This window comes from Mastomys coucha, unplaced genomic scaffold (genome assembly GCF_008632895.1).
Source record: "Mastomys coucha isolate ucsf_1 unplaced genomic scaffold, UCSF_Mcou_1 pScaffold6, whole genome shotgun sequence".
Classification (NCBI taxonomy): Eukaryota; Metazoa; Chordata; class Mammalia; order Rodentia; family Muridae; genus Mastomys; species Mastomys coucha.
This window is the reverse complement of record NW_022196912.1, coordinates 111,809,499-111,832,438: the sequence shown is the minus strand read 5'-3', so window position 1 is coordinate 111,832,438 and position 22,940 is coordinate 111,809,499. Positions and strand designations below refer to the sequence as shown.

Below are 22,940 nucleotides of genomic sequence, written 5' to 3'. Positions count from 1 at the left end.
CAAACTCATTGTTTTTAATAGCTGAGTAGTACTCCATTGTGTACATGTACCACAATTTCTGTATCCATTCTTCTGTTGAGGGACATCTGGGTTGTTTCCAGTTTCTGGTTATTATAAATAAGGCTGCTATGAACATGGTGGAGCATGTGTCCTTATTACATGTTGGAGCATCTTCTGGGTATATGCCCAGGAGTGGTATAGCTGGGTCCTCCAGTAGAACTATGTCCAATTTCCGGAGGAACCGCCAAACTGACTTCCAGAGTGGTTGTAAGCTGGCCAATTCTTTAAGGTGGGATGAGAAACAATAGTTCTTCCAAAAAGACAAAAGGATCTTTGCCTCCTATCCCTTCAAGAGTCAACATCTCCTTCTGAAAAAGACCACTGGATCATTTTATTCTCCCAACATCAAGATCAACTGAAAACAACAGCAGATTTTAAAATTAAACACAGGCTTCTACAGATAACCATAATGCAGTTCTGCTGATTTATTGCATGCTCTGGTATATTTGTGTGGGTGCATGCATGTGTGTGGTTGTATATTTAAATAAACATTTACTATTAAGAGGCATTGTGCCAGTTCTTTTTCACTGACTTTGAAGAGCAGATTAGACAGATAAATTCTTGAAAAGCTTTTTTCAGTGGCTTGATGGAGTAGTGCTTTTTATTATTGTTGTAGAGGAGACATACCTGGGGGCTAGATTACTAGAGACCAAATCACACATTATTCCTTGTTGGAGCCGATGTTTGAGTATAGATATTTCCTACTCAGCTCTTAATCTACAATGAAATTCCAAGAAAATGCTGTGTGTTTACTAGCAAGCAACAGTCAGCAGTGGGTACAGGGTCCCTGTCCCTTTTACATCATTATGGGCTGTCTTTTATGATTATTATGTACTTATGTGTTGAGGTTCACTTTTGTGCACTCCACAGTACAATTGGTTTTCTTGTGCTCCTGCTTGAGAGTACAGAAAATATTCTCTACTTGGGCTCTGTCAAAGGCAGGCAAGATTACTGGTATGAAATGGGATGAAAGGGTAGCTTTATGATTGGAGGAGAATCTCGGGTATCATGGTAAGATGAGATAATGTGCAGAGCAATGGATAAACATGTAAGTACCCTATGATGAGGCTGAATCTTAAATCAGACCAGATAAACTCAAATATCACCTTTATTGCTTTCTAGCTTTGTGGCATTTATAATCTTACTCAACTTCTCTATGCTTTGATTTCCTCACTAGTGAGTTGAGTAAAAGTATTTGCATGGATTTATTGTGAAGATTAAGTGAGCCAATAACTATAAAGGACTTAAACTTCCTGATGCACTAAATAGTCAATTTAATGATTAATAATAGCAACAAATAAGTGTTGTTGTTGCTACTGTGGGTGTTGTCATTGGATACCTTCACAGAGCTTGGAAATATGTAAAAGAAGTGAGTGGAACAAGTTTAAAATTCAGTAGTCATGCTAAACATGTGTGATGATGTATAAGTTGCACATTTTAAAGAGTCCATAAATAGAATTGTGTTGAAGTTAAGCCCCGGTTTTTCCTCCCAGACCCTAAAATAAGACTCAGACTCAAAATATATTTACAAATACCTTAGCCATATAGCTAGGCTCTTCTCTGACTAGATATAACTTAAAATATTCCATTTACTCTAGCCTACATTCTGTCATGTGGCTGGTTACCTGTGCTCAGGTACTATGCATCCATTTTGTAACATCTTCTTCCAGGCAAGTCCCCTGCCTGGCTCTATCCCAGAATTCTCTCTTCTTCTCAATGTTCCACCTCCCATTTCCTGCCTAAGCCATAAGCCATAGGCTTTTTAATTGATAGGTGATGCATCCATTCAATACATAAGATATTCTCTGTACAGAACTGGATAACAAAAGTGGGCAACCATCAGCTGAATGTGAAATAGGATCAAACACACATTCTTAAAGGTAGGCTATAGCCTCCAAGAGCAGCTGAAAGTGAGGATCCACAGTGAAGAGAGTGTAGAAAGCCCTGTAGTTGATCTGGGGGCTTGGTCAAGGAGAACATCCTGTGTGGAGATGTGCTATCATCTGAGCCAGTCTTACATGAAACATAATTGCTTATCTGGAAGTAATCACCCTTGAAATGATGTTCCTTTTGGTGTCTGGGTAGAGAAGAAGTCTTATACTCTAGTCCCATCCTTTCCAATCTCCATGGGAATAAACCTTTATTTTAATGTAAATTGTTGAGATAGTCTTACATTCATTTGAGCAGCTTTCCCTGGTTTTAAGTTTGTACTTATGAAGCAGGGACTAATAGTAATGTTTATACTAGAGTCACAACAGGGTTCACATAACAGCCCTTGGGAAGCATTTTAGGAATGCATATTTCTTGACTGGAATCAAGCCTAATAAACACAAACATATAGGAGGGACGATGTGGATAAGTGCATGGAAGAGTGAATGGTCTGGTGTCACATGTTCCCACTGCTCCAAACTCTTCCTTATCTCCACATTTCACTCTTTTTATATAGGCCCCATATGTTTATATGATCATGTATGCATGAATGTATGTATGTAAGAATGCATGCATATATTATATTGATCATGTTTATCTACTACTACTACTTCCAACTCTTCCTAGTGTCCCCTTTTCCCTCTCTCCTGGCTTCTTGTCCTCTGTTTTTTGTTTGTTTGTTTTTTTTTGTTTGGTTGGTTGATTTTTGTTGTTGTTCCTGTTGTTACTGTTTTTGTTAGTAGGTCCCTGAGCCTAATTAGTGCTGCCCATATTTGAATAGATATTCAGCCTTCCAGTGGGGCATGTTTTCTTTCAGCAAGGGTTGTGAAGTTAGTGTGGGAATTTCCTTTTGTCTTCAGCATTTTGGTGCCAGCAGATTGAATCTCCTTGACTGGGATGGAAGCCTATTTATGAGGAAGCTAAAACTGTTATTCTGATTTACAACTCCATCTGCAGACAGTCATTTGGAAGGAGTTTCTGACTTCGAGCTTCTCCCAAGGGCTCTGGAAAGTGAGTTTCTAAAGATCCTTGAGCCAGAGGTCAAAACGTGTTTTCCTCAAGTCACTACTCTGCTGCAAGCAGGATGCCTCCTGGACATCTTCCTCAGCTTTCAGTTTGGATGTTCTGTGGTGGAACAGTGCCTAACTCAGAGGAGTGAGGGGAAAATTAGATGAGACAAACCAGGATGGCCATAGCAGAGAGTAAATTATAGTACAAATATCTTCCAATTTACATACCTTTCTGGGGGCCCTTTTTTTATCCCCTTATCAACCAAGGTATCTAGGGATTCCAAAAATGCCTAATTTAACAAGTTACCAGAGTAACAAAGACCACCACCGATAGAGATTCACATTCTGCTTCCCTCTGAGATCTTCACTTCATGAAGGAATGTTTTGCTCATCAGGGGTTTAAAATGCTTGGTCTGAATCATCAGGATCAGGATTTCTAAGGAATCAATTTCCTATGCCTGCTCCCCTATGGCATTGTTGTGGTATTTGAGTTGTTTCTGTCTGTTGTTATCCAGCTATTGCTGCCACACTCTCACCCAGAGAGTATTTCCTAACTTCATAGATATAATAAAACATCACTATTTTTTTGCACTCTGACTCCATCCTTGTGATAACCCTCTTTTAGACCCTTTATCCACAGACATCATTCCTGTGACAACCCCTAAAATATGCCCTCGCTGGAACTGCATCACAAACACACCACCTCTGAACTCCTGAGATATATAGTCCAGTGTTCTTGATTGAATATCTTGACTGTTTGATGCTTTACTTCTTTGTTTTGAGACAATGTCTCTCTGTTCAGGCCAGGCTATCCTCGAACTCAGAAACCCTTACTACACAGCCTCCTCAGTTCTGGGATTACAGATGTATAGCATCGTGCCCAAGGATAGTTATGTTCTTAAGAATGTGAATTCTTGTACCAATTAAAGGGTGAAAACTGATAAACACTCCTAAACCAGGAGCCTCATGAGCCCTTTCATGTCTTCAATATATAAACATAATTTGGAAATGTACCAGTGGATGTGAGAATTTAGACACACTGCTGGGAAAGTTTGCTCCATGCAAACTCCTGCCCTGTTACTTCCATCTGTTTTTCTGTTTGGTGTTTATTGCCCTGAGAACACAGCTGACACTCTTGTAAAGCTCATCAGCAGACTGGTATTTTTACTGCTAAGGAAGATGGGAAAATTTACAACGCTAATGAGTCCCTACCTGTATACTCTCCTCTTTCTGCATCTATTAAGTGATTTTCAATATTGCTCTTTGTCATTGTTATTAAAACAATACTTATGCATTTTTGGTGTCTCAATGAGCCAAGATGCCTATCAGAAAGTGAGAGGGGGGATGGTATAGCAATCACTCTGAAGTTACAATTATTTTCTCAAAGATGAACATATTTTACCTAAATTGAAGGAATATAAGTTGAAGAAGTCTTGGCTTTCTTCCTTTTAAATCTCTCTGTTTCTCTGTCTCTCTCTGTCTCTATTCCCACCCTCCATATTAATGTAGACAAATTAACAGCGATGTTCTAAAGAGAGACTCAGTTTTCCTATGTGCAAATCCTGACTTCATTGTAAATTGGTTATATAACTCTGGACAAGCTATGTCTCTTTCTAATTGGTTTCCTCATTCGTTAAATAAGAATTCCAAATATTGTTTGTGCAAATGTTATAGTGTGTCATGCCCATTTTCTAGAGCTCTTACAGAATAGCCTGCACTGAGTACTTTATAAAAACCAAGAGTTTCTTTAACTGATTGAAAAGAAGAGTCCAGTGAAGGCATCTCTTCAGCATCTGATGAAAGTCTCACATCATGGGAGTATGACAGAGGAAGCCTGGATACAGAGAAGGCCTGAGTTTATAGGAAACCCACTCCTGTAAGCAGTGAATTTGTAAATAGAGCTACACCATCAGAATCCCTGTGCTCCAATCACCCCCTCCCCAAGCCCTATGTCTACAGACACACTCCAACCATAGCCAAGGGTTGCTTGTTCCAGATTCCTTTAAAATAACTGATTCGGTTTCCTCTAGATTCATATCTAAGCAATGTACTTTACCATAATAAAGATTACAATCCCCAGCTACCCTCATAGTTACATGCAGCCATCTGATGAAGTTCTGGATCCTGAAATATTAAGTGCAGGTGACTAGGATAGAATGAAAATGCTTGAGGATGCAATGAGGCAGTCGTGTTGGACTTCAGTGTAAGGTGGTCATGAGGAATGGTCTGGCTCTTTATTCCTTAAAATTAGGGTGCAACCATATTCTGTATTGTTAGTCATGCACAGCCAGCATTTTACTTCCTGTCTTTTGTTCCTTCCTTCCTTCCTTCCTTTATCACACGTAACAATTTTTTAGACCATCTGTTTACTTTAAAATTTCTATTTTTCCTTCATTAGCATTAGCAAGAACCTCATTTATTTATATTGTACCCAGTGCAAAAGGATGGTAGCTGGGGTGCAATAAATTCTAACCATTACTTGAGTGAATTATTGAACGAGTGTAGACTGCTAAGGAGGTTCCATGTAGCCATGTTGTCAGGAACAAGAGGGGCACATTAAGTAGCAGGTAGAATAAGAGTGCCATGATAAGATATGAAGAGATAATTATATAATAAACTTAGCCAACTTATTCATAGACACAGTTGAAACATCCACTATAGTACACAACACTTGATGAGTATATAAACAGAATATTTTGAATATGATGAACTTTCTGTATGAGTTGCTAGGGACATTGACCTCATAGTAAAATTTGAATGATCATTGCTTTTCAGATGTTGTCTGTGCCCACAGACTAATGGACATCTGGTCTATAATCTTCATAATTAAAGGTGCCAAAGACAAAGCCAGTTTTACTTGTAATTTCCTGTACCTTGCTGAATGCTGAAAACGTAGCAGTATCTTCATTTGTATCCGGCTCTTGGCTTCTTCTGAATCCTGTATTAGGCTGCTCCCTGTTCGCTTGTCTCAGGGAGGTAGATCAGAGGTCCATCAAAATTAACCTACTTTATTTGTCTCCTGCTTCTCCCATCAGTGGGAGGGCCCAGACTTTTGGTTAGATGCACTCTTTGCCTTTGTGCTATCTGATCCACATGATTCACAGGATAACTTATACTTAATACATGTTTTGTCTGACTCAGCTGCAAGTGTCTGGAGTGACCCACAGGGCAGTGGTGTGTACAGAATGTGTATGGGAGGAAAGCACAGATAAAATGCTCTCGGAGGAATTATAAAGTATAATGGATTGTGTCCTGTTCTACCTGAATGCCTCTCCTTCCCAGCCTCAGGATCATCACATGAAGAACAAGGGATAAAGAGGAAGGAAGAAGACATAAGCATTTATGAATAACATTACTGAGTTCATTTGAAAACAACAACAAATGCTTCAAAGTGCTGTGCATGCACATGTACAAGAGAGACAGACAGAGAGAGAGAGAGAGAGAGAGAGAGAGAGAGAGAGAGAGAGAGAGAGAGAGAGAGAATCTGTAGGCACATTACATTAAAAATTTAGAAATTTGGAAAAAGTTGCTGACAAAAGGTTTGGAGTATGAATTTGCCAATAGAAAAATTATTTACCATAAGTCATTGAGGAAATGAAAAGAGAATTTATTTTATTTTTCAATATGATTAGTCCACATATATTTTAACAAATACTTTTTCCTCAAATATAAGTGAAATACACTGTTCTTCAAAAGACAGCAAATGTGGAACATTGATTTCCTTTTGTTTGGAATTTTCCTCCTAGAGAAATATTGGCCTGGAAGCAAACCATTGTGGTCTTGGATTTTTCTCTATTGATAAAAAAGCAAATCATATTTCCTGGTGAATGAAAAAGAAAGTGTTCCAAGTATATGGCTAATATGAATCTTGAATCCAAATTGCTTTAGGTATTCACAAGAACTGGTGGATTTTCCCTGACATTCCAAGAAATTATGAAGCTCTGATTACTCTTTGAGGCCAAGGATGGAGGTTTTAATGATCTCCAAAGCACGAGATCTTTACAAGGGATATATATTTTTTTTTTTACAAGTTTTAGCACGGCATCTTCTGTGTATTTTAAAGTGAGTACATTCAATATTATACCATGGTATTTCATCACCAGGCTGCAGTTATGGTAGTCCCATAGATTATAGTGCTGAATGATATTATAGATATTTTTGTAAAAGTATACTATATAATGTTTATATAAAGGTAAAATTGTATTATGACACATTTATCAGAATTTAACCATGGTAAGTGACATGTAGACTATACCTTATCTTCACAAATGTCACTCATTAAAATCCCCTTATAGTAGTTTATTAACTTATTTAAAAGCAAGCCAATTATGTATCAGTTTTTATACACCCTGATCAGCATGAAATTGTTAAGAGTTATTCAGTTCCCATTATAACATGTAAGTGCTAAGAGCCAAAGCTATACAATTATGTACATATTTTATGGATGAGACTCAGGAAACCTTAGAGGATTTTCAAGTAATTGATAGAAATTGGCTTCAACCTAACTTTGTCTGAATTCAAAATCATCTTGCTCTGTTCCCAGCATGGTTACTTTGCCATGTGGGAGCTGTCCTAGGTACTGAGGAGGCAAAGTATTGAAACTGTAGTCTACAATGGTGTCAGAGAAATTAGGACAATATAAACATACAAAAAAATACCATGAGACAATAATTCGTGATTTACAATGTGAATGAAACTATAACCTGAGGTCCTTGAGAAAAATCTTTGTAGGGGAAAGTGTACACAAATGGGGACCTGGAAGATAGGTAGAGTTTTAGACAAATAGAATGGACGATGGGAAAGTCAGCACATCCCACAAAGAAGACTCAGAGCTGCAAATGATTAATTAAATACTTTAGTTAAACTACGCTTTCTATTAGAAGTTTAATGGTGGAGAATATTGAAACTTTCTTGAGATTGTTGTATATGAAAATTTGAACTCACTTTGATTTTGTAGGTAAGGAATCCATTGACATTTGGGAACTTAGAGAAGAGGGGATGGGGAAGAGATGAGGGGATCAGGTATAGGGAGCGCCAAGATAGTAAATGGAAATCAGTGGTGGGCAGTGGCATGGAATATCTCTACATGCCAGAGACCTGGAATGGGAGAGGCTCCAGGGAGTCTATGAGGGTGACTCTAGTTTAGACTACTAGCAATGGGGGATATAGAGTATAAAGTGTCTGCCTCCTCTAGCTAGGTAGAACCCCCCACTGAAGGGATAAGGGTACCAACTCACCCACAAAACCTTTAGCCCAAAATTTGTCCTCTCTATAAGAAATTCAGGGGAAGAGATGGAATAGAGCTTGAGGCAATGGCCAATAATGATTGGCCCAATTTAAGACCCATCCCTTGGGCACAAACAAATTCTTAACACTATTAATGATATTCTGTTATGCTTTCAGACAAGAGCCTGCATAACTGTTCTCTGAAAGGCTCCATCCAGCAGCTGACTGAAGTAGATGCAAAGGTCCACAGCCAAACATTAGACGGAGTTCATGGAGTTTTGTGGAAGAGCTGAGGAAAGGATTGAGGGACTAGGAGGGGATAGGGACTCCATAAGACCAACTGTGTCAACTTATCCAGACCCTTAGGTGCTTGCAGTGACTGACCCATCAACCAAAGAGCATACATGGACTAGATCTAGGGCCATCTCATATATGTAATATGTCTTCAGGTGGGACCCCAACAACTGGAGCAGGGGCTGTCTGTGACTTTGTTGCTGCCTGCAGATCTGGTTCCCCTAACTGTCCTTGTCTGGCCTCCGTGGGAGAGGATGTGTACAGTGACTTGAGGTCCCAGGGTAGGTTGGTACCTGTGGGGAGGGGTCTCCCCTTTCTCAAAGAATAAGGAGAGAGGAAATGGGAGAGGGGGAACTGGGAGGAGAGGGCTGTAAACAGAATGTAAAGTGAATAAATAAATAAATTAATGGGAGAAAAATTAAGGAGTAGAGGTTTATGTAGGTGTGTTCTTGTAGAGAATTGCTAATTACAAGCAAAAGAATAACAGATGAAATTAATAAAATAAATTAAGATTATTCTAACTATGATTTTCAAAGTATTAAGGGAGAAAATATGCATTGTGGGTGGGGGAGATGTAAAATACAAGGTACCACAATGTAAAACCAAAGTTCCATAGTGTTCAGATGTATGAAACAATTACATGTGTAATTCTTTAAAAAGAAACACAATGTATTATATATAAATAGTTAAAAAGCTGGCCTAAATTATCAAGGAGGTATCAGAGGAATTAATTAGTACTATGAGCATCAAAAACATAATTATTGAAGTATGGGACTCAATGGTAAATGAAACAGTTTAGACATAGCTTAAGGGGATATTTGTGATTAAAGGAATTACCCAGAGTATTGCAGTAGAGTACTGGGGGATGTAAAATCATGAAAAATAGGCTAAGCATCCTTAAGGATAAGTTAAGAAAAGCTAGAGTCGAGAAAGGTCAAACCTGCAGGATGAGAAAACTGGGAATATGAAGAGAGTTTAACTGAAAACTTCAGAGTTGAGAAGCATGACATTAGCTAAAAAAAAAAAAATAAATAAATAAACATTCTTCTCAGAAGGTGTGAAATTCCAGAGTATCCCAAGCATAAAGATTTTCATAAAGCAGCAAGAACAACAGCAAATTTCTCCAAGAGTAGACTTTTCAGCAAGAGTGGGGACCAGAAGCATTAGATGGCTTCATGTTCTAAGTGAAAGGGGCTGTCAGACTTGTGAACACAGCAAATCACACAGAATCAATGTGCTCCTTACTTTTCTGAAATGTCATATGAGTAAGAATAACCCTACAAATCACCATGCAGTTGAACATGCTCTGTTATTTGCTGCCATTGCACTTTTTCAGCTAAGGTTCTTTTCTGTTCTTCTTTGTCTCTGTCAGATACAGTGATCTCACTCAGAGTATGTGGTGGTTTCTGTTATTTCTGATCCTGCAAGGTCCATTTGCTTTCCTTCACAATTAACCAATTGTTCCAGGTCAGCATCTAAAATCACTTTTCTTGAGCTCATCATGCTGACACATACCTATGATCCCAGCAATTTGGGAGGCTGAATCCAGAGGATCCTTGAGATCAAGACCAACTTGGGCTACGTAAGAAGGAACTTGTCTCAAACATGTAAACTATAACACAACAACAATAAAATCAGCAATGAAGAAAGAAAATGCCAGTTTTCCTATGGGATGCTCACTCATGACAGATTTACATTTTAAATGTTCTCACCATTGATAGTGACCTTTGCTTTGAGCATACAGTTTCCATTCCTTTCTTTATTCTGCAAATAATGCTTTAGTCCCAGACTGGGTATACAAAATGTAGAGGATTTAAGACAATCTGTTCCCTTCTCCGGTGGTAATGATGCTAGACGCATGATGGGAATACAGTCAGCGAAAGGCTGTGTGCCTAAGAGCCCTAGTTTAAAATGAGTTCCTCAGGATGAAGATTGTTTACATCTCAAGGCTTATTTGAGGCTGGTGGCACACACACCATGTGTTCCTAACCTATAAGTCATCTTACACGGTCTCATTAGTCTACCAATTTGTCACCAAGCTTTAAAGATTGCTTGGTTTTAAAAACCATTAAACGTTTTAGTGGAAGGATAACCTGTCCTCGACCTCTTTAATAAAGGTTTAATAACCATTTTTTTCTCCCCACATATAAATAATTGTTCAACATATTTCAGAGGAAGGAAAATGAAGCGAGTACTAATGTAGGCCCCTGTAATTACCAGAGTCTTCATTATTTTACCAATAATCTACCTCTCAGCCCTAAAAATAATCTTGGCAATTAGATAAGTACTTCACAACATTGGAAAACAGTCAGTCTTTGAAATGTGAAAAACCGGCCTCACTGCTTTTCTAATTATGAAAACAGCGAGGCACTGATCTGAATTCATGTAACAGTGAGCAGTTTTATACAACAGCGGAGAATCTGAAGCTGTCTTTTCATCATGGATTGATATAGGGATTTTTGTCCTTTTCAAAATCAGCACAATTTAGCTCTATGATCCAGGCATCTGATACATGGAGGCTTTCATTTGGAGAGACTAGGATTTGTACTGTATAAAAGCTACCTCTTCTGCTGCTGAAACACATTCTAGGATTTTAACACAAGGCTAATTATTAGACATATGGTCTATAATATCAAATGCCGATTTGAAATACTTGCTGAGAATGTGAATAGCTTCACATTGAGCTGAAACAATCTGCCAAGTCTTTTATTAGATAGCTGGAGGCAGATTCAAAAGATGTGGGTCTGACCCTTTAGTCTATTTCACTGTAACTGAATCATTTAATCAGATTTTATAAAACTTGGGGCTATAGTGCAACGAAATGTTAAGCACATCTTGCTCATTAGAAACAAATGAAAAACTCATCAGCCTTGAGACTCAGCCATTTATATTAAATATCTTCATAAAATGCTACCATAGACATGGGGACTTGGCTGCTGTAATCTCTGATATAGCCTATTTAAGAGATTTATAAAAATATATAGTCTATTTAATACTAATATTTCCATGGCACAAATGAATAAAAATCCAATGAATAGAATTCTAAAACCATATTTTACTTTTTATTCACCATTTAAGTATTCCATTTCTTTCCATTTAATTTGGAATTGTCTTCCTGCTATTGTCTAAGAAAACCTAAGTGTAAGGCTAAATAAAGACCATCTAGAAGCCCTGTGTTTGGTCTGTCAAAATGGAGACCTTTAAAATTTATCAGAGAAAACCATAATATGCTACAGGTCATTTACCATAGAAGTCAACACCAATGATCAAGCTCCAGTCAGAAAATTTAAAAGAAAAGAGCAATACTAGTTACTATAAGCGCTTGAGTAAGGATTGGGTTTTTTTTGCTTACCTATAGACTGATTTCTTTATGTAAGAGGCTCTTTGACCCAAATAGCCAGGGACTCATAGTGGTTGCTCATTTAAAACGTGTCTCTAAAAGTGCAATAGCAGTTAGTTATACTGTTCAAATTCTGCATTTCTGGTTGAAATAAAATCTGGTAAAAGGTGAAAAACAATTTCACAAAATAGTTTTTTTTAGGTATAAGTGCTTAGACATGTCCAAGGAATGCAGGTGTGGGCAGGACAATTTTAGAAATAGGGATGAAGGCATTCCTGTGCACACTTTCTGCTCATGCTTGGAGGAAAAATATTCTAACTTTCATAAGAGAGTCTTGAGGAATGTATATTTTAATGTAATCATTCATTCAGTCAAAATAGAAAACTTCATTCAACTTTTGATCTCCTGAATTCCACAGTTTGAGATAAGACAGGCTTGGTTACATTTTAAATACATGGCAATTAAGTCTAGAAAGTTCAGGCCTCCCTTAAAGAAACATAGAGATTGGAAAACAACACACAGAAAACTGTCACCAGGTGAGATCAAGTTTGGGCATGGATTGAGTGATTCCATGAATATGAAGATTTATCACATTTTCAGAGGAATACAAGGACCCTATGTGTATGTCAATAAATCAATTTTAAAATTGTGCTCTTTTGATTCATATTTAGAGTATGTGAAAATGTGGAAGTCAGGCCACTGATTGCAGAAAGAACATCTATATGCCTTTTAAGTTTCATTCTGTTATTTCATATTAATTTAATTTTCATACTAAAAAATTCACCTACACTGTAAATAATGCCCATATTCACTTATAAATAGAGTTGATACCTTCATCTCTGAGGATCAAATCTAGGGCCTTATGCTTCTTAGTCAATTATCTTATTACTCAGCTAGACCCCCAAGTCCCATGGCTGTGTGCAAACATAATGACCCAATGAACACATTGCTTTTAGTGAATGAAAAAGTCACATTTGCTTTCATAAATCCTAATCTCATAGTAGCTCTGTGCTTCAAAGTAGGAGAGTCCCTCTAAGGTACTACCCAAGAGTTTGATCTAAAGCTTCAACTTAACATATTTAATGTAGTTAACAGGAAAGAAATCTTTCAGTCCCTATTAAGTTTCTCTCTGTCTCTCTTTCTCTCTGCTTCTCTGTCTCTCTTTCTCTTTCTTTGTTGGGATATGGGATGTGGGCATAGCCATGTGTGTACATCCAAGGAGGACATCAGGAATTGTTATTAGTCTCCACCTTAGTTTTTGAGACAGTCTCTGATTAAATGTGCAGTTCACCAATTGCCTAGGCTAGCTGATCAGCAAGCCCCAGGGACCTCATGCTCCTGACTTTCAGCTCTGGGGTTACAGGCTCATGCTTTTGCATCCAGGTTTTACGTGGGTTCTGGGTTTCTGAACTCACGTCCTCTTGCTTGCATAGAAAATAGTTCATCCACCAAGGCAACTCCCCAGTCTGATTTTTTTAAAATTTAAAATGATGGGTACACATTGAAGAATATAGAACACACAAGTAAAACTCTGTAATAAAGTCCAGATTTGCCTTTTTCACCCACAGAATTTCTGATGTTCATATATGAAGGACGGAAGAAATACAACTCAAAAATAATGGTGATTGATCATCTCAGATTGCTGTGAAGGTCAAGTACACATTGTAACTTGAATAAGTCCGGCATGAAGGACACCCTCAACAGATGTTTCTTATTATTGATTGAATTGTATGCCTCTCAGTCCACACCAGTTAGTATTCAGAGTTCAAAGTACTCTTCAATACCTCATTTGAAATAGGTTCTTTGCAAAGGTACTAAGCAAGTTAAAATGATGTTATCAGGGTAGGGTCTAATGCTTATAGCCAGATCCCTTATCAAAGCAAGAATTTGGAGACCAAAACCACAAGAATGCTCTACAGAAACATGAAGGCAGACATCTGGGTGGTGTCTCTGTCATTCTAGGATTGATTTTCTCATTTGTTTGTGTGTAGAACTTGGGCTATAGAAGTTTATATGTACCATGTACATTCAGGTGCCCATGGTGGATGGAAAAGGGTATCAGATTTTTCCAGAACTGGAGTTACAGGTGTTTTTGATCCACATGTGATGCTGGGAAATGAAATTTTATCTTTTGAAAGAACAATGAGTCCTCTTAACCATGTAAGACACCTCCCAGCCCCTAGGTGTTGCTCATTTATGGCAAAGAACCCCAAAGGTCAATAGAAAACCACTGTGAAACGTGAGAAGCATAGGCCGTACTCTGTCTCAGGGCAGTCAGCAGGAACAAACCAATTGACACAAACCTCAAACTCCTGGTCTTCAAATCACGAAGAAGAAGATGCTTTTCTATTGTTTACATGTGGTTTCTATGGCAACAATAGGAGATCAATATCACTTTCTTGCGCTTCCCAGATTATGTCTTTATCTTCTCTTCTGAATGTAACAAGAGAGAAAAAATGTCCAGAATTTTAATAAAATCTAGAAATGATTACAACATGTCTAAATAACTTCTGAAACATTTAATGCAGTTTGTGTTGTATTTATATAGAGCTTATGCTAGGTGGAACTGTAACCTATGATGTTTCATTTTTGTCAAACACCTCAGTAGAAATTTAATTTGCTCGGTATTGAACTTCAGTTTTCATTGGATTTTTTTAAACCACAAAAGTTTTTTATATACTCTCAAATTTTCTGATCCTAGAAATGTGATTTCAAAATGAGCCAAATGCCTTGATCCGAAAAAGCATTATGCTAGCTGTCTCCATGGAGAAGGCCAAGGAACGAAGTGGTATTTTACATTATGTAATATAAAACCTGCCTTGTTCTTGGCTCTTGGGTTAAAAAAAAAAACCTCTCAAGCCCGAGGGAACTTCGGTGGGTTTTGAAACTAGTATTTTTCAAATCCTTACCCAGCATCATGGAGTATGGACACCACTCATTCTTCCCCTGCTGCGGATCCTTCGACAGGTGGTACCAGGTGATTTTTGTCTTTGGAATGAAGAAATGGATATTAGTGTTCTCTTCAAGCTTGGGCAATCCTGAGGAGCAGCTGTTAAGGTGCTCAGCAAGACCCTTTCCAGATATGCACTGCAAGTCAGTCCTTCCAGGCAACCTTGGCTATCACCCGTTACCTTGTACCAGATGTATAATTATCTATCCACATGTGTATCACTTCCTCCTGATTCTGGCCTCTTAGAGAGCTGCACTTGGATCTTATGCTTTTCTATAGCAGCAGTAATTTACAGAACGCTTGCCTGGCTGAGGCTCAGACTCCTTCTTTTTATGGGTGCACAGCAGCACCTAGGCTCAGAGAACTGAGAGAATGTGAGGGCAAGAAGAGAATAAATGCCTCAGCATTATCCCTGTGAGGGCTTAGGGAGCTGGAGTATTGACTCCTCAGTTCCCATCAGCTGGGAACTAAGTCCTGTATACTTGTGCTTTATGGGCTGATGTAGTTTTGGTAACCATAGAGACCTAAGGCCAAATAACAGAGATTCTCAGAAGCCTATATTTGCTCAACCTCCCTTTACTACCCAGCCTATATTAAACTTGCCTTATGCCTTCAAATTAGTTTGAACTCTAGATACAGCTAGAGTCTTTTTTTTCCTATAAAATCTCTTCCATAAATTATTGCAGTGATTCCACTCATCATCAGGTATTTTTTTGTGTTTTAATGGCAATAGCCACAATGTATGTCACCATGCTTTTCCTGTTCAATTCTCCTGTGGGCACATGAGTTCATTCATTCATTTCTACATTGTACCAGGGTCTGAGCTCTATACTTCAAAGAACAAATTGCTCTTGCCCCTCAGAGCTCTCAACCTGGGGAGGAAAATGGATATTTAGTTAGAAACCACAGATATATATTCATAGCCACACTATCTTAATCAGTGTTCTGTTGCTGTGAAGAGACACCATGACCACATGACTCATATATGGGAGAACATTTAATTAGAGCTGGCTTACAGTTCAGAGGTTTAGTCCATTGTCATCATGGTGGGAAGCATGGCAGCATGCAAGCAGACATGGTGCTGGAGAAGGAGCTAAGAATTCTACACCCAGATCTGCAGGCTGCCTTCAGGAAGACACTCAACCTCTCTTGATTTCCTCAAACTTCAAATCTCACACCCAGTGACACACTTCCTCCCCCAAAGCCACACCTCCTAATAGTGCCATGCCCAGGTGAACAAGCCCTCAAATGTATGAACCTATGGGGGCAATTCTTATTCAAACCGCCACATACATATTCTCACATACACATAAATATTCACATATACAACACTGTATAGCACATCTCTTTTTTTACTTTGGAGAATTCCAGCCCTGGGTTAAAGTTAAATCCAGCACTGGATGAATGGGAATGCCATTTTCATTCAAAAAGGAAATCCTTCTCAAAGCTTTCCGAGATAGATTTCCAAGGTTTATTTTTACACATCTCATTGTACAGCTTTGTTAACAGTTTTAACTTAAGACATTTCTTGAAGCTTTAACAAAAGTAGAGGTGGTTCAAGGTACAATAGCCTTATGGAGACTGGGGACTCCGTGTATTGGTGTTGGCCCCGAGAGAGGCATCTACCTCCAAGGGTTAATGGATCAATTACTTTACCTACAAGTCTGATTCTTGAGGGACCAATGCTGAAAGATTCACTGTGGTTTGAGGTGGGGAAACAGCTTGTGTCTGAGCATTGCTTACACATTATTGCTAGAGGTAAGAGGAAGAAGTTGAAATAAAATATGTCTTATTGCATTAAAATATTTTAGAATTGAAGGCCCATCTTGAAATTTCATTTTGAGTCACCCTTAGCTTAGGATAGGTTACTAACTTGTTAATAGCCACTCATTAGACATCCTTGAATATTGATTATGTATGGTGTAAGATACTGAGAGTACAAAGCATAAAGGGTAAACACACTTTACAAAAGCAATGAAAGCATTATCAATAACAGAAATTTCTCCATCAAGCCCTTAGTTAAAGGCGATGATTTAAGCAATTTATTCTGATGGCTTTACAAAGGAGACATTATTTCTGCATCACTGAGCAGATGCAGAGATTGGGGCTCAGAAAGGTTAAATAACTTGTCCATTGTTATAACCGTCATAAGATCTAGAGGAGAAATCAGGGCCAGGTCATCTGGACCTCTCCTATTACTCAGTTCTCCATTCTTAAAAAAGATCTCTAGGATATCAGAAGAGAGACAGCCAATGAAAAGAGAAAGGATGGAGTCAGGGGATGGATCCCAGTAGTTAGAGTGCCTATGGAGTATGCATGATGCCCTGATACCAAGCGCCACATAAAACAGGTGTGGTATGTGGTACTCGGAGGGTGGCAACAGGATGATGAGAGATTTCAGATTGCCTGGAGTACATGAGATCATGTTTTAAAACCCAAACAACAACATAAGCAAAACAAAGAATGATGAGACATATTTATTATAATACATGACAACTTGAGTGGCAAGCTGAACATTTTAAATGTTGGTTTTGAATCAGTTCTCACCACCATTCTCTAAAAAGGGGGCATTATCACTATTCTGAATTAATAGTTAGAGAAACTGAGGCTCCAAGCAGTGATTTACATAGCTGATAAATGGTAGAATCCAATTCTGGAGAAAGCATTCTAGTCTCCTAGCAACATCTCTTTTGTCTCCTTGTAGACGTCTGTTGGAGTGAACCCAAAGGGCTGTGATTCAAAAGGAAATGTGTCATCTATTAGATACACATCTAATGCATTAGATGGGAGATGGTGACTAAGACATCCGAATCTTAGAGGATGGAGAGTGTTAGGCCAGGTAATGACCAGTTATGGGGAAGATAACGGTCGTGGCAGAAGCAAATCAAGGGAGGATTCAGTGGCTGTACGAGAGTGCTTGCTTTGCTTCCAGAAACACCAGGTAACTCTGTTTCGTTCTTGAATAATCAAGATGGATGAGTGAACAAGAAATAGGATGAGTTAGTAGGGACCAGGGCTTGAGGACACTGATGGCAGTTGGATCCTGTCTAAATAATGAAGACTCCTGAAAGTTTTTTATGCATAGTATATTGGTCTCAGCTCTGTGTTCCATAAAGGTTATTCTGCCTTATAGACTATGACTAAAGGCTGGGAAGCACAGAGCATGCTGGTACAGCACTTCTTGGAATAGAGAGACAGTAAATTGTTAGCTAAGATGGCAAACTGGCCAAAAGCAAATAATGTTAGGAGCTAAACAAAAGAGAATGTGATTGGACATGTATGAGTGTGAGGGGAGGGAATGAAAGATAGCCCCATGCTTTAGACTTGATCACGTGTGTAGAAGGTAGGCTATTTGCTGAGGTAGGATGCTGGACAGCTTCTCTTGAGGGCACATAGAGCTATTGGCTATTGGAAAACCTGTCAGCTGCCCAACATCACATCAGTGATTGGAGGATACCTCCAAAGGGGTTTCAGGCTCTTGTATCTGTGAACAAAAGATTGAATTGAAGCACAGCTGAAACAGAACAGGGCTATTCAGTAGGAAAGGCTATGTATGCTTCAAAAGCAATGAGCTGCCTGGGGCAGCAGAAAAAAGAGAAAGTTTCACAGCTCAGTTGTTGTGCATAAGGACAAGAACCTTTATGCTTTCTTGTGTGTGCTTTGTCTATTACATGCTCTGTTCTGTGCAACTTCATGCAGGGAATGTCTCATTAGCATCTTCAGTCTCTATAGTTCACGTTTTAGTGTTACAAGGGAACACAGGTAGGTCACCTTCAGACGCTTTATACCTTTAAATGTGGCCAGATTTACTTTTCTCTCAGTCTTCTTGGCCCACAGGTCTGTTTCCCATGCTAATTTCGCATCCTTCACACAAAGCTTTCTGGATCTCACTCACTATCCTAGTCTCTTGTTTCAAATAGGTAATGTGAAGACTGATCCCAGAACTCTGGAGAGCCTGTGTAGACTTCTGTAAGAACTGGGGAGAAACAAACTTATCCATATTCTAAACTATGTAAATTTTAGAATGCGTGGAAGAATAGGTAGAATAGTCTAAGTGCCAGCTTGAGAATTAAGTAGCCACATTATAACTGGTGAGCTCCAATCCAAGTCTAAAAAAGAACTTCATATAGAATCCCAGTTCATTTTCTTTTGAAGAATTCAGTAATATTCTGTCTCAGCTTGGGGCTGTCTAGTCTTTCCAAGAATTTTATGTGTGTTATCTCTTTAACACACATGGAAGGGCTGAAATTGTTGGCTCCTCTCTAAAATGGGAATTGCATTTTGGAGGCAGAAAGAACTTGACAAATACCTGGTTAGATTAGGACAAGACAGGGAGAGATAAAATGTAGCTGAAGTGTACAACAGTTTATTGGGAACTGTTAAGGATCTGACAGATTGTGATTTGGTGCTAGCAATGGCCAGAGTCTCATTTTCAAAATACTCCATGGTGATGTGGTTGGTCCAGCTTGGGGAAGTACTGTAGGCATCAGATGACCAGAGAATTCAGTTTCTCTTTTTTCCCCTCTGCATTCTTTTGTTATCAATGAGAAGAGACACTTTTCCCTTCACTTCCTACCTTTCCAGCTGTAGCAATAGCTTCAATTCTTGTATGCCAGAAGAACTGAAGAAATCAATAAAGGCCCCAACAGAGAACACAAGTGATTGAGGTTTATTTCACAGAAAGCAAAAAGGAGGAGTGAGAACACCCTCAACAGTTGAGGATGAATCCAACCTTCTGGCAGGGGCGGAAGGCTGTGTCTAGTATGTGGACTTCTACATCTCACTAACTTTGCCTCTCTGTGTCCAACCCAGGGCAGTTTGGGGGTGGTCTCCTTCCTGAGTTAGACAAAGGATTTCTTTAAAAAAAAAAAAAAAAAAAAAAAAAAAAAAAACCAACTTTCTCACAATTTTTTTTTTTTTTTTACAATGAATGAACTAGATACAAGAATCTATGTAGAAATGCAATTACCCATGTAGTTGAGAAGTTTGCCAGATAAGAGGGACAGTGGTGTTTTGTACTTGTTCCTTGAGTTTCAGAGAAGAGACTTCAGGAGAGTCTGCTGGAACATGCTAGTGACTGGGTTTATTGTGTTTCCCAGAACCTTTTCTTCTTCTTGTCTAGTCAGCTTGGCTGTCCTGGTTGCAACCTCTCTCTTTTGCCTTTCCCCAATTTCTATGTTCTAATCCTAGTTTTTACTTTATCCATAAGTTGTTCATGAATTCCCATGCTAAATTTAGATATAAAGCTGTGAGTAAATCAAGGTGAAAGACTTCATTCCAGCACCTCAAGTGACAGGAAATTTTAGCTCTTAGAAGCACGTCTTTGAGATCTGAGTGGAAAGTTTCTTCTGTTTTTGCAGAAAGAGAGTTGGTATGATCTAGATATTTGTCTCTATAACTCACACATTGAACTAACTCAGTGATATAATATCAAGAGGTGGTACCTTTGGAAGATAATTCAGTTTTGAGAATGGTGCCTTCATGGTGAAATTAGTACTTTTAAGAAAGATGTCCCAGAGAGATCTGTCCCCTTCTCTCTTGTGAGTCCTCTACAAAAGGAGAAATGTAGCCCACAACAAGCTGAATATCTCAGTACCTTGATCTTGGGCTTCCTAGTCTCCAGGACTTTGTGATATACATTGTTGTTGCTTTGCTAGTCATCTAGCTGATGGCAGTTTATTATAGTAACTCGAATAGCTTGAACTAGGGTCTGTAATACTGAAAGAGTGACAGAACCCAACATCCCCTTGGCTTATAGGCTGAAGCAGATTTTTTGGAGGCATCTGAAGTTTAGCGGGCTTCAGCGTACTCAGGTGTTTAAATGTCAATTCACACAGAAAGTTTTACTTTTCAAGCTTATTCAATTGCACATATGTAGGAGCAAATTGCCCAGGGTTGTGTTTGGTGGGGGGAAGCTTTTATCACAGGTAACTAATAAACTCAAATAGAAAAAAAAAAGACAGGCATTGATTCTGGTGTTAATACCAATCAGACATTCCACCAAGTCCTGGTCTTTCAGCCTTACAGGAAGGTTAGGGTCCCTGCTGACCCCAGATGTGCTTATCTGTGCCCCACCGCCTCTGAATTACAGAGTTACACTTCTAAAGGCCAATTGTTCTGTCTGGGAAGCTCTGTCTGTGACTAGCGGAGGGATCATCTTTTATGAGATGATCTTTACTTTTGTATTTAAAACCAGTTTTCTTTCATTTAAATTTTGCTGAAAGCAGCCATATTGCTGTGTGTGTAAATGAAGGTAGATGAGCATTTATGGTGTCAGTTCGCAGCTGTTCTTAAGTTAAATAATTACTGCTCACCATCTTGGATCTCAGTTTGAAATGACTTACAGTAGTCAATTAAAGCCCTTCTCCTTATCATTGTGGTTAGGAATTGGTTCAGGTGGAAGAACCTACATGGGCTATGAGACATAGAAATAAAGCTGAGGCTTACTTAAAAAAACAGAGCATCTCTGTGTTCTGACGGAATCCAGGAGCACTATTGCCTTTCTGGATTTATTGTATTTTCTTAAAAGCATCTAAATTAATGCCACATTAATTACTGCTGCGTATGCACCCTGCAGCATATGTTGCTATTAATTGTATCCGTTATCACAAAATAAACATCTCTTTAAAACAACAAATGATGCTTCGTTTTCATATGTGGCTTGAAACGCCCTCCTCCCCAGCTGCTGTTACTTCTGTTTTGGTGAGTTCTTTACAAAGAGCCACCTGTTACAATAGATATTTCATTTGTTTTTATTTGAAGACGGAAAAGCCTAAGCAAACAAAACCCTACCACATTAAAACACGGCACTCATACTAGCAATAAAAACCGATGACATTGGGAACTCCAGAGGAAGTTATTTTTATTCCCATTACATAGTCTCAGCACCAATGACCTCCATACCATTATATCTCTCATAGCTCAATCTAGATTTGCTCATTTGAATATCATATACACAAATATATCCTTCTAGTCCAAATATCTTCATGGAGCAGATTGAGAGGCTAGGAGTATAGCTAGTTTAGGTGCAAGCCAGGATTCACGTGCCCTAGTTCTGTAATGATCATTTTGTTGCTTAGCATTTGGCCATTTTGAATGCTGTGGACTGCACAGAGGAGCTGTGTGACCTTGTATAAACTACCCAACCACTCTGACCTTCAATTTCTTTCACTTCAGAAAGGGTAAATAATTAATTCGTTACAGTTAATGAGAAGAATGAATGGGTTGACACAAATTTACTGCTTAGAAAAGTGTCAGGAATTTGTTTGGTCCTCAAAATTATTGATTAGTGAGGTAATTGATGTCATTACTGTTAGTGGAAATAATGAGCATTCCGTAGTTAATATTTAAAGCATCTTCCTCACTCTCATGAATCCTCCTTCAGAGACCTTGGAGGCCATGTTTACACAGTCCATGATTTTCCAGGGATGGAGATTGAACCCAGGTCCTTACACTTGCTTTGGAAGTGACCTAGTTGTGGTTACCATAGGTGTGATGAAACACCATGACCAAAGCAACTTGGGGAGGAAAGGATTTATTTGGCATACACGTCCATATCTTGACAGTTGACATTGTCACCATCTGCACTTGGATGAGGGGAAGGCTTTATCAATCTAGAGTATGGCCAATATAAAGAAGACTGCTAGTTTCCCATGGGTGTGAGGCATTGGCTCTTGACATGGCCATTCCCGTGCCAACAATACGTAATTACTGAGGAAATGTCTGCTTATTACACATTTACTCTGAGCTTTCACAGCTCCTTCACAAACATAAGCAGCCCCTCTGAGGATTGAGGACTCATGTCTCTTCTTAGTTCCACTTTGCTTGGTACCCCGGACACTTTGTATCTAGGTTGTTGATATTTCTTCTCAGAATGGTTCCCTAACATACACTAAGGTATCACTTAGGACACGCACTGGTTTCATCTGCTTTCACATCCACTGCTCTTCTTCAGTCTCAGCCTCCATCAATATTTAAAACGCTGAAGACTCTTATTAAAAAAAAAAAAGAAATACAACAAATAGTAAGCAAACAGTTATGTGATATTAAACATACGTAGTAAGAAATGTACTCTAGCCGGGCTGTGGTGGCACACGCCTTTAATCCCAGCACTTGGGAGGCAGAGGCAGGC

At 38.8% G+C, this 22,940-nt stretch overlaps 1 long non-coding RNA gene across 1 annotated transcript in view; it reads left to right on the top strand.

Moving 5' to 3' along the window:
* Positions 1-17,520: 17,520 nt before the first annotated feature.
* LOC116080647 overlaps positions 17,521-22,940 on the top strand; it is a 34,299-nt gene continuing 28,879 nt past the window's right edge. The window contains exon 1 of the long non-coding RNA XR_004114516.1: positions 17,521-17,750. This is a non-coding gene — a long non-coding RNA (uncharacterized LOC116080647). The remainder of the gene's footprint in view (positions 17,751-22,940) is intronic.